We start from the raw sequence: 10,599 nt of genomic DNA, 5'->3' as shown, positions 1-10,599 counted from the left end.
AAAGACCTGTGTGATGTATAGTTGTGTAGATCTTGAGTTTTTGTTAAAAGGCGTGTCCATGGCGCCGTGACGAATTTCGATGTGTCGCCATGGGAATAAAAGATGTTATAACTCAGGCATAAAATGTCCGATCTTGCCCAAACTTCACATGTGTGATAAGGGTCCTGGCCCGAACAGATCTGAAGGCCAATATTCCATTGGGTGTGGCAAAATGGCTCGATAGCGCCACCTATACACTTTCAACAGAGTGCATATACACTTTCAACGGAGTGCGCCTCAAGCTATGTTTCACGTACATGTACAAAAATCGGTACACACATGTAACACACCAATATCTACGAAAAAGTCTCTTGTTACGAAATCCGAATCTAACAGGAAGTCAGTTATTTAGAATTTTCTCTGCAAAATTGGTGTAGTTTTTGCCATTTTCAGGGGTTGTACTTTAATGAACTCCTTCTAGAGATTTATTCAGATCAGCATCAAACTTGGTCAGTTAAATCTAAAGGCCTTTGCGAAGTTATATTGGGAAGATCTTGAGATTTCGTTAAAGGGAGTGTCCATGGCGGTCTGACAAATTTCGATGTTTCGCCATGAAAAAGGAAGTTGCTGTAACTCAGACATACAATGTCCAATCTGCCCCAAACTTCGCATGTTAGATAAGACTTCTGCCCTTAACAGATCTACATGCCTATATTCAATTATAGTCATAGCACCACCTGCTGGCAACAGGAAGTGACATATTTTACACTGAGACAAACTACTCCTAGAGATTTTTTGACATTAATGTATTTTTGTGGTCAGTCTAATCTAAAGGCCTGTGTAATGTTAAATTGTGGAGATCTTGAGTTTTTGTTAAAGAGTGTGTCCATGGCAAAAATGACAAAATTTGATGTCTCGCCACAGCAAGAAAAGTTGTTGTAACTCAGGCATAAAATGTTTGATCTTCCCCAAACTTCACATGTTCGATAAGAGTGCAGCCCTGAACACATCTGAAGGCCAATATTCCATTATAGTGATAGCACCACCTGCTGGCAACAGGAAGACTGGCACATATAAATGATTTTGATATATTACACTTATATTTACGACTTTAAATGCATATATCTCGCCAATCGCCAATTTACTAAAGCCTCTCGCTGGCGGTGAGCCCGGGTGCGAGGGCCCGTTCATCGCTGCTTGCAGCTTTAATTATTATTATTATTATTATTATTATTCTTATCCAGAATGAATCGCATTTTTGAGGGCCTAAACATACTCAAAAATTAATGAAACTTTGCACACACCTCAGAACCGGCGAAAATGTACATCTGATATGGGTTTCAGAAGTGGGTGTGGCAAAATGGCTCGACAGCGCCACCTATACATGTTCAACGGTGTGCGCCTCGAGCTATGTTTCACGTACATGTATGCAAATCGGTACACACATGTAACTTTCCAATACCTACAAAAAAGTCTCTTAGAGCAAAATTCTAAACCCTACAGGAAGTCGGTTATTTTTAATATTATGAGCAAATTTTGTGTCATTTTTGCCATTTCCATCAGTTGTATTTTAACGAACTCCTCCTAGAAACTTATTCAGATCAACACCAAATTTGGTATGCCTAATCTAAAGGCCTTTGCGATGTTAAATTGCAAAGATTTTGAGTTTTCGTTAAAGGGCGTGTCCGTGGCGGCCTGGCGAATTTCGATGATTCGCCATGAAAAATGAAATTGCTATAACTCAGACATACAATGTCCAATGTGCCCAAAACTTCACATGTTTAATAAGACTCCTGACCTGAAAATATTTACATGCCCATATTCAGTTATAGTCATAGCGCCACCTATAGGCAACAGGAAGTGACATATTTTACACTTCGACAGACTACTCCTAGAAATTTTTTGACATCAATGTCTTTTTTATGGTCAGTCTAATCTAAAGGCCTGTGCGATGTTAAGTTGTGAAGATCTTGAGTTTTCGTTAAGGGGCGTGTCCATGGCACCGTGACGAAATTCAAAGTCTCGCCATGGGAATAAAAGATGTTATAACTCAGGCATAAAATGTCCGATCTTCCCCAAACTTCACATGTGTGATAAAAGTCCTGGCCTGAACAGATCTGGAGGCCAATATTCCATCGGGTGTGGCAAAATGGCTCGATAGCGCCACCTATACACTTTCAGCGGAGTGCACCTCGAGCTATGTTTCACGTACATGTACAAAAATTGGTACACACATGTAACACACCAATAACTACAAAAAAGTATCTTGGTACGAAATCCTAATCCCAACAGGAAGTCGGTTATTTTGAATTTTCCCTGCAAAATTGGTGTTGTTTTAGCCATTTTCAGGGGTTGTACTTTAACGAACTCCTCCTAGAGATTTATTCAGATGAACACCAAACTTGGTCAGTAAAATCTAAAATGGCAGTATAAGTTGCTATAACTCAGACATACAATGTCCAATCTGCCCCAAACTTCCCATGTTTGATGAGACTCTGAACCTGAACAGATTGACATGCCCATATTCAGTTATAGTCATAGCGCGCCACCTATTGGCAACAGGAAGTGACATATTTTACACTGCGACTAACTACTCCTAGAAATTTTATGACATCAATGTCTTTTTTGTGGTCAATCTAATCTAAAGGCCTGTGCGATGTTAAGTTGCGAAGATCTTGAGTTTTCGTTAAAAGGCGTGTCCATGGCGCCGTGACGAAGTTTGATGTCTCGCCAAGGGAATAAAAGATGTTATAACTCAGGCATAAAATGTCCGATCTTCCCCAAACTTCACATGTGGGATAAGAGTCCTGGCCTGAACACATCTGTGGGCCAATATTCCATCGGGTGTGGCAAAATGGCTCGATAGCGCCACCTATAAACTTTCAACATAGCACGCCTCGAGCTCCGTTTCACGTTCATGTACAAAAATCGATACACACATGTAACACACCAGTACCTACAAAAAAGTCTCTTGTTACGAATCCTAATCCCAACAGGAAGTCGGTTATTTTGAATTTTCCCTGCAAAATTGGCGTTGTTTTTGCCATTTTCAGGGGTTGTACTTTAACAAACTCCTCCTAGAGATTTATTCAGATGAACACCAAACTTGGTCAGTGTAATCTAAAGCCATTTGCGATGTTAAATTGCGAAGGACTTGAGGTTTCGTTAAAGGGCGTGTCCATGGCGGCCTGACAAATTTCGATGTTTCGCCATAAAAAAGGAAGTTGCTATAACTGAGACATACAATGTCCAATCTGCCCCAAACTTCACATGTTGGATAAGACTCTTGACCTGAACAGATCTACATGCCAATATTCAGTTATAGTCATAGCGCCACCTATTGGCAACAGGAAGTGAAATATTTTACACTGCGACAAACTACTCCTATAAATTTTATGACATCAATGTCATTTTTGTGGTCAGTCTAATCTAAAGACCTGTGTGATGTATTGTTGTGTAGATCTTGAGTTTTTGTTAAAAGGCATGTCCATGGCGCCGTGACGAAGTTCGATGTGTCGCCATGGGAATAAAAGATGTTATAACTCAGGCATAAAATGTCCGATCTTGCCCAAACTTCACATGTGTGATAAGGGTCCTGGCCCGAACAGATCTGAAGGCCAATATTCCATTGGGTGTGGCAAAATGGCTCGATAGCGCCACCTATACACTTTCAACAGAGTGCATATACACTTTCAACGGAGTGCGCCTCAAGCTATGTTTCACGTACATGTACAAAAATCGGTACACACATGTAACACACCAATATCTATGAAAAAGTCTCTTGATACGAAATCCGAATCCAAACAGGAAGTCAGTTATTTAGAATTTTCTCTGCAAAATTGGTGTAGTTTTTGCCATTTTCAGGGGTTGTACTTTAACGAACTCCTTCTAGAGATTTATTCAGATCAGCATCAAACTTGGTCAGTTAAATCTAAAGGCCTTTGCGAAGTTATATTGGGAAGATCTTGAGATTTCGTTAAAGGGAGTGTCCATGGCGGTCTGACAAATTTCGATGTTTCGCCATGAAAAAGGAAGTTGCTGTAACTCAGACATACAATGTCCAATCTGCCCCAAACTTTGCATGTTAGATAAGACTTCTGCCCTTAACAGATCTACATGCCTATATTCAATTATAGTCATAGCACCACCTGCTGGCAACAGGAAGTGACATATTTTACACTGAGACAAACTACTCCTAGAGATTTTTTGACATTAATGTATTTTTGTGGTCAGTCTAATCTAAAGGCCTGTGCAATGTTAAATTGTGGAGATCTTGAGTTTTTGTTAAAGAGTGTGTCCATGGCAAAAATGACAAAATTTGATGTCTCGCCACAGCAAGAGAAGTTGTTGTAACTCAGGCATAAAATGTTTGATCTTCCCCAAACTTCACATGTTCGATAAGAGTGCAGCCCTGAACACATCTGAAGGCCAATATTCCACTATAGTGATAGCACCACCTGCTGGCAACAGGAAGACTGGCACATATAAATGATTTTGATATATTACACTTATATTTACGACTTTAAATGCATATATCTCGCCAATCGCCAATTTACTAAAGCCTCTCGCTGGCGGTGAGCCCGGGTGCGAGGGCCCGTTCATCGCTGCTTGCAGCTTTAATTATTATTATTATTATTATTCTTCTCCAGTATGAATCGCATTTTTGAGGGCCTAAACATACTCAAAAAGTCATGAAACTTTGCACACACCTCAGAACCGGCGAAAATGTACATCTGATATGGGTTTCAGAAGTGGGTGTGGCAAAATGGCTCGACAGCGCCACCTATACATGTTCAACGGTGTGCGCCTCGAGCTATGTTTCACGTACATGTATGCAAATCGGTACACACATGTAACTCTCCAATACCTACAAAAAAGTCTCTTAGAGCAAAATTCTAAACCCAACAGGAAGTCGGTTTTTTTTTAATATTATGAGCAAATTTTGTGTCATTTTTGCCATTTCCATGAGTTGTATTTTAACGAACTCCTCCTAGAAACTTATTCAGATCAACACCAAATTTGGTATGCCTAATCTAAAGGCCTTTGCGATGTTAAATTGCGAAGATTTTGAGTTTTCGTTAAAGGGCGTGTCCGTGGCGGCCTGGCGAATTTCGATGATTCGCCATGAAAAATGAAATTGCTATAACTCAGACATACAATGTCCAATGTGCCCAAAACTTCACATGTTTAATAAGACTCCTGACCTGAAAATATTTACATAGCCATATTCAGTTATAGTCATAGCGCCACCTATAGGCAACAGGAAGTGACATATTTTACACTTCGACAGACTACTCCTAGAAATTTTTTGACATCAATGTCTTTTTTATGGTCAGTATAATCTAAAGGCCTGTGCAATGTTAAATTGTGAAGATCTGTTGCCAATAGGTGGCGCTATGACTATAACTGAATATGGGCATGTAGATCTGTTCAGGTCAAGAGTCTTATCCAACATGTGAAGTTTGGGGCAGATTGGACATTGATGTCTGAGTTACAGCAACTTCCTTTTTCATGGCGAAACATCGAAACATATATGAAAATTGGTATACACATGTATCTCTCCAATACCTACAAAAAAGTCTCTTGGAGCAAAATCCGAAACCCAACAGGAAGTCGGTTATTTTTAATTTTATAAGCAAATTTTGTGTCATTTTTGTCATTTCCATGCGTTGTATTTTAACGAACTCCTCCTAGAGATTAATTCAGATCAACACCAAAGTTGGTATGCCTAATCTAAAGGCCTTTGCGATGTTAAATTGCGAAGATTTTGAGTTTTCGTTAAAGGGCGTGTCCGTGGCGGCCTGGCGAATTTCGATGATTCGCCATGAAAAATGAAGTTGCTATAACTCAGACATACAATGTCCAATCTGCCCCAAACTTCACATGTTTGATGAGACTCCGAACCTGAACAGATTGACATGCCCATATTCAGTTATAGTCATAGCGCCACCTATTGGCAACAGGAAGTGACATATTTTACACTGCGACTAACTACTCCTAGAAATTTTATTACATCAATGTCTTTTTTGTGGTAAGTCTAATCTAAAGGCCTGTTCGATGTTAAGTTGTGAAGATCTTGAGTTTTCGTTAAGGGGCGTGTCCATGGCGCCGTGACAAAATTCAAAGTCTCGCCATGGGAATAAAAGATGTTATAACTCAGGCATAAAATGTCCGATCTTCCCCAAACTTCACATGTTTGATAAAAGTCCTGGCCTGAAAAGATCTGAAGGCCAATATTCCATCGGGTGTGGCAAAATGGCTCGATAGCGCCACCTATACACTTTCAACGGAGTGCGCCTCGATCTATGTTTCACGTACATGTACAAAAATCGGTACACACATGTAACACACCAATACCTACAAAAAAGTATCTTGGTACGAAATCCTAATCCCAACAGGAAGTCGATTATTTTGAATTTTCCCTGCAAAATTGGTGTTGTTTTTGTCATTTTCAGGGGTTGTACTTTAACGAACTCCTCCTAGAGATTTATTCAGATGAACTCCAAACTTGGTCAGTGTAATCTAAAGCCCTTTGCGATGTTAAATTGCGAAGGACTTGAGGTTTCGTTAAAGGGCGTGTCCATGGCGGCCTGACAAATTTCGATGTTTCGCCATGAAAAAGGAAGTTGCTGTAACTCAGACATACAATGTCCAATCTGCCCCAAACTTCACATGTTGGATAAGACTCTTGACCTGAACAGATCTACATGCCAATATTCAGTTATAGTCATAGCGCCACCTATTGGCAACAGGAAGTGAAATATTTTACACTGCGACAAACTACTCCTAGAAATTTTATGACATCAATGTTATTTTTGTGGTCAGTCTAATCTAAAGACCTGTGTGATGTTTAGTTGTGAAGATCTCGAGTTTTCGTTAAAAGGCGTGTCCATGGCGCCGTGACGAAGTTCGATGTGTCGCCATGGGAATAAAAGATGTTATAACTTAGGCATAAAATGTCCGATCTTGCCCAAACTTCACATGTGTGATAAGGGTCCTGGCCTGAACAGATCTGAAAGCCAATATTCCATTGGGTGTGGCAAAATGGCTCGATAGCGCCACCTATACACTTTCAACTGAGTGCATATACACTTTCAACGGAGTGCGCCTCAAGCTATGTTTCACGTACATGTACAAAAATCGGTACACACATGTAACACACCAATATCTACGAAAAAGTCTCTTGGTACGAAATCCGAATCCAAACAGGAAGTCAGTTATTTAGAATGTTCTCTGCAAAATTGATGTTGTTTTTGGCATTTTCAGGGGTTGTACTTTAATGAACTCCTCCTAGAGATTTATTCAGATCAACATCAAACTTGGTCAGTTAAATCTAAAGGCCTTTGCGAAGTTAAATTGGGAAGATCTTGAGATTTCGTTAAAGGGAGTGTCCATGGCGGCCTGACAAATTTTGATGTTTCGCCATGAAAAGGAAGTTGCTGTAACTCAGACATACAATGTCCAATCTGCCCCAAACTTCGCATGTTAGATAAGACTTCTGCCCTTAACAGATCTACATGCCCATATTCAATTATAGTCATAGTGCCACCTGCTGGCAACAGGAAGTGACATATTTTACGCTGAGACAAACTACTCCTAGAGATTTTTTGACATTAATGTATTTTTGTGGTCAGTCTAATCTAAAGGCCTGTGTAATGTTAAATTGTGGCAATCTTGAGTTTTTGTTAAAGAGCGTGTCCATGGCAAAAATGACAAAATTTGATGTCTCGCCACAACAAGAGAAGTTGTTGTAACTCAGGCATAAAATGTTTGATCTTCCCCAAACTTCACATGTTCGATAAGAGTGCAGCCCTGAACACATCTGAAGGCCCAATATTCCATTATAATGATAGCGCCACCTGCTGGCAACAGAAAGATTGGCACATATATGGAATAAACTTTGATATATTCCACTTATATTTATGAGTTTAAATGCATATTTCTCACCGTTCACCTATTTACTAAAGCCACTCGCTGCCGGTGAGCCCGGGTGCGAGGGCCCGTTCATCGCTGCTTGCAGCTTTAATTATTATTATTATTATTATTATTATTATTATTATTATTATTATTATTATTATTATTATTATTATTATTATTATTATTATTATTATTCTCTAAGATGAATCGCATTTTTGAGAGCCTAAACATGCTCGAAAAGTCATGAAACTTTGCACACACCTCAGAACTGGCGAAAATTTACGTCTGATATGGGTTTCAGAAGTGGGTGTGGCAAAATGGCTCGACAGCGCCACCTATACACGTTCAACGGTGTGCGCCTCGAGCTACGTTTCACGTACATGTATGAAAATTGGTATACACATGTATCTCTCCAATACCTACAAAAAAGTCTCTTGGAGCAAAATCCGAAACCCAACAGGAAGTCAGTTATTTTTAATTTTATGAGCAAATTTTGTGTCATTTTTGTCATTTCCATGCGTTGTATTTTAACGAACTCCTCCTAGAGATTAATTCAGATCAACACCAAAGTTGGTATGCCTAATCTAAAGGCCTTTGCGATGTTAAATTGCGAAGATTTTGAGTTTTCGTTAAAGGGCGTGTCCGTGGCGGCCTGGCGAATTTCGATGATTCGCCATGAAAAATGAAGTTGCTATAACTCAGACATACAATGTCCAATCTGCCCCAAACTTCACATGTTTGATGAGACTCCGAACCTGAACATATTTACATGCCCATATTCAGTTATAGTCATAGCGCTACCTATAGGCAACAGGAAGTGACATATTTTACACTTCGACACACTACTCCTAGAAATTTTTTGACATCAATGTCTTTTTTGTGGTCAGTCTAATCTAAAGGCCTGTGCGATGTTAAGTTGTGAAGATCTTGAGTTTTCGTTAAGGGGCGTGTCTATGGCGCCGTGACAAAATTCAAAGTCTCGCCATGGGAATAAAAGATGTTATAACTCAGGCATAAAATGTCCGATCTTCCCCAAACTTCACATGTTTGATAAAAGTCCTGGCCTGAACAGATCTGTAGGCCAATATTCCATCGGGTGTGGCAAAATGGCTCGATAGCGCCACCTATACACTTTCAACGGTGTGCGCCTCGAGCTACGTTTCATGTACAACCCGAATTCCGGAAAAGTTGGGACGTTTTTTAAATTTTAATAAAATGAAAACTAAAGGAATTTCAAATCACATGAGCCAATATTTTATTCACAATAGAACATAGATAACATAACAAATGTTTAAACTTAGAAATTGTACACTTTTATCCACTTAATTAGCTCATTTAAAATTTTATGCCTGCTACAGGTCTCAAAAAAGTTGGCACGGGGGCAACAAATGGCTAAAAAAGCAAGCAGTTTTAAAAAGATTCAGCTGGGAGAACATCTAGTGATTAATTAAGTTAATTGATATCAGGTCTGTAACATGATTAGCTATAAAAGCTTTGTCTTAGAGAAGCAGAGTCTCTCAGAAGTAAAGATGGGCAGAGGCTCTCCAATCTGTGAAAGACTGCATAAAAAAATTGTGGAAAACTTAAAAAACAATGTTCCTCAACGTCAAATTGCAAAGGCTTTGCAAATCTCATCATCTACAGTGCATAACATCATCAAAAGATTCAGAGAAACTGGAGAAATCTCTGTGCGTAAGGGACAAGGCCGGAGACCTTTATTGGATGCCCGTGGTCTTCGGGCTCTCAGACGACACTGCATCACTCATCGGCATGATTGTGTCAATGACATTACTAAATGGGCCCAGGAATACTTTCAGAAACCACTGTCGGTAAACACAATCCGCCGTGCCATCAGCAGATGCCAACTAAAGCTCTATCATGCAAAAAGGAAGCCATATGTGAACATGGTCCAGAAGCGCCGTCGTGTCCTGTGGGCCAAGGCTCATTTAAAATGGGCTATTTCAAAGTGGAATAGTGTTTTATGGTCAGACGAGTCCAAATTTGACATTCTTGTTGGAAATCACGGACGCCGTGTCCTCCGGGCTAAAGAGGAGGGAGACCTTCCAGCATGTTATCAGCGTTCAGTTCAAAAGCCAGCATCTCTGATGGTATGGGGGTGCATAAGTGCATACGGTATGGGCAGCTTGCATGTTTTGGAAGGCTCTGTGAATGCTGAAAGGTATATAAAGGTTTTAGAGCAACATATGCTTCCCTCCAAACAACGTCTATTTCAGGGAAGGCCTTGTTTATTTCAGCAGGACAATGCAAAACCACATACTGCAGCTATAACAACAGCATGGCTTCGTCGTAGAAGAGTCCGGGTGCTAACCTGGCCTGCCTGCAGTCCAGATCTTTCACCTATAGAGAACATTTGGCGCATCATTAAACGAAAAATACGTCAAAGACGACCACGAACTCTTCAGCAGCTGGAAATCTATATAAGGCAAGAATGGGACCAAATTCCAACAGCAAAACTCCAGCAACTCATAGCCTCAATGCCCAGACGTCTTCAAACTGTTTTGAAAAGAAAAGGAGATGCTACACCATGGCAAACATGCCCCGTCCCAACTATTTTGAGACCTGTAGCAGAAATCAAAATTGAAATGAGCTAATTTTGTGCATAAAATTGTAAACTTTCTCAGTTTAAACATTTGCTATGTTATCTATGTTCTATTGTGAATAAAATATTGGCTCATGTGATTT

Source organism: Carassius carassius, chromosome 47 (genome assembly GCF_963082965.1).
Source record: "Carassius carassius chromosome 47, fCarCar2.1, whole genome shotgun sequence".
Classification (NCBI taxonomy): Eukaryota; Metazoa; Chordata; class Actinopteri; order Cypriniformes; family Cyprinidae; genus Carassius; species Carassius carassius.
The sequence above is the reverse complement of the archived record's forward strand: the minus strand, read 5'-3'. Positions refer to the sequence as shown.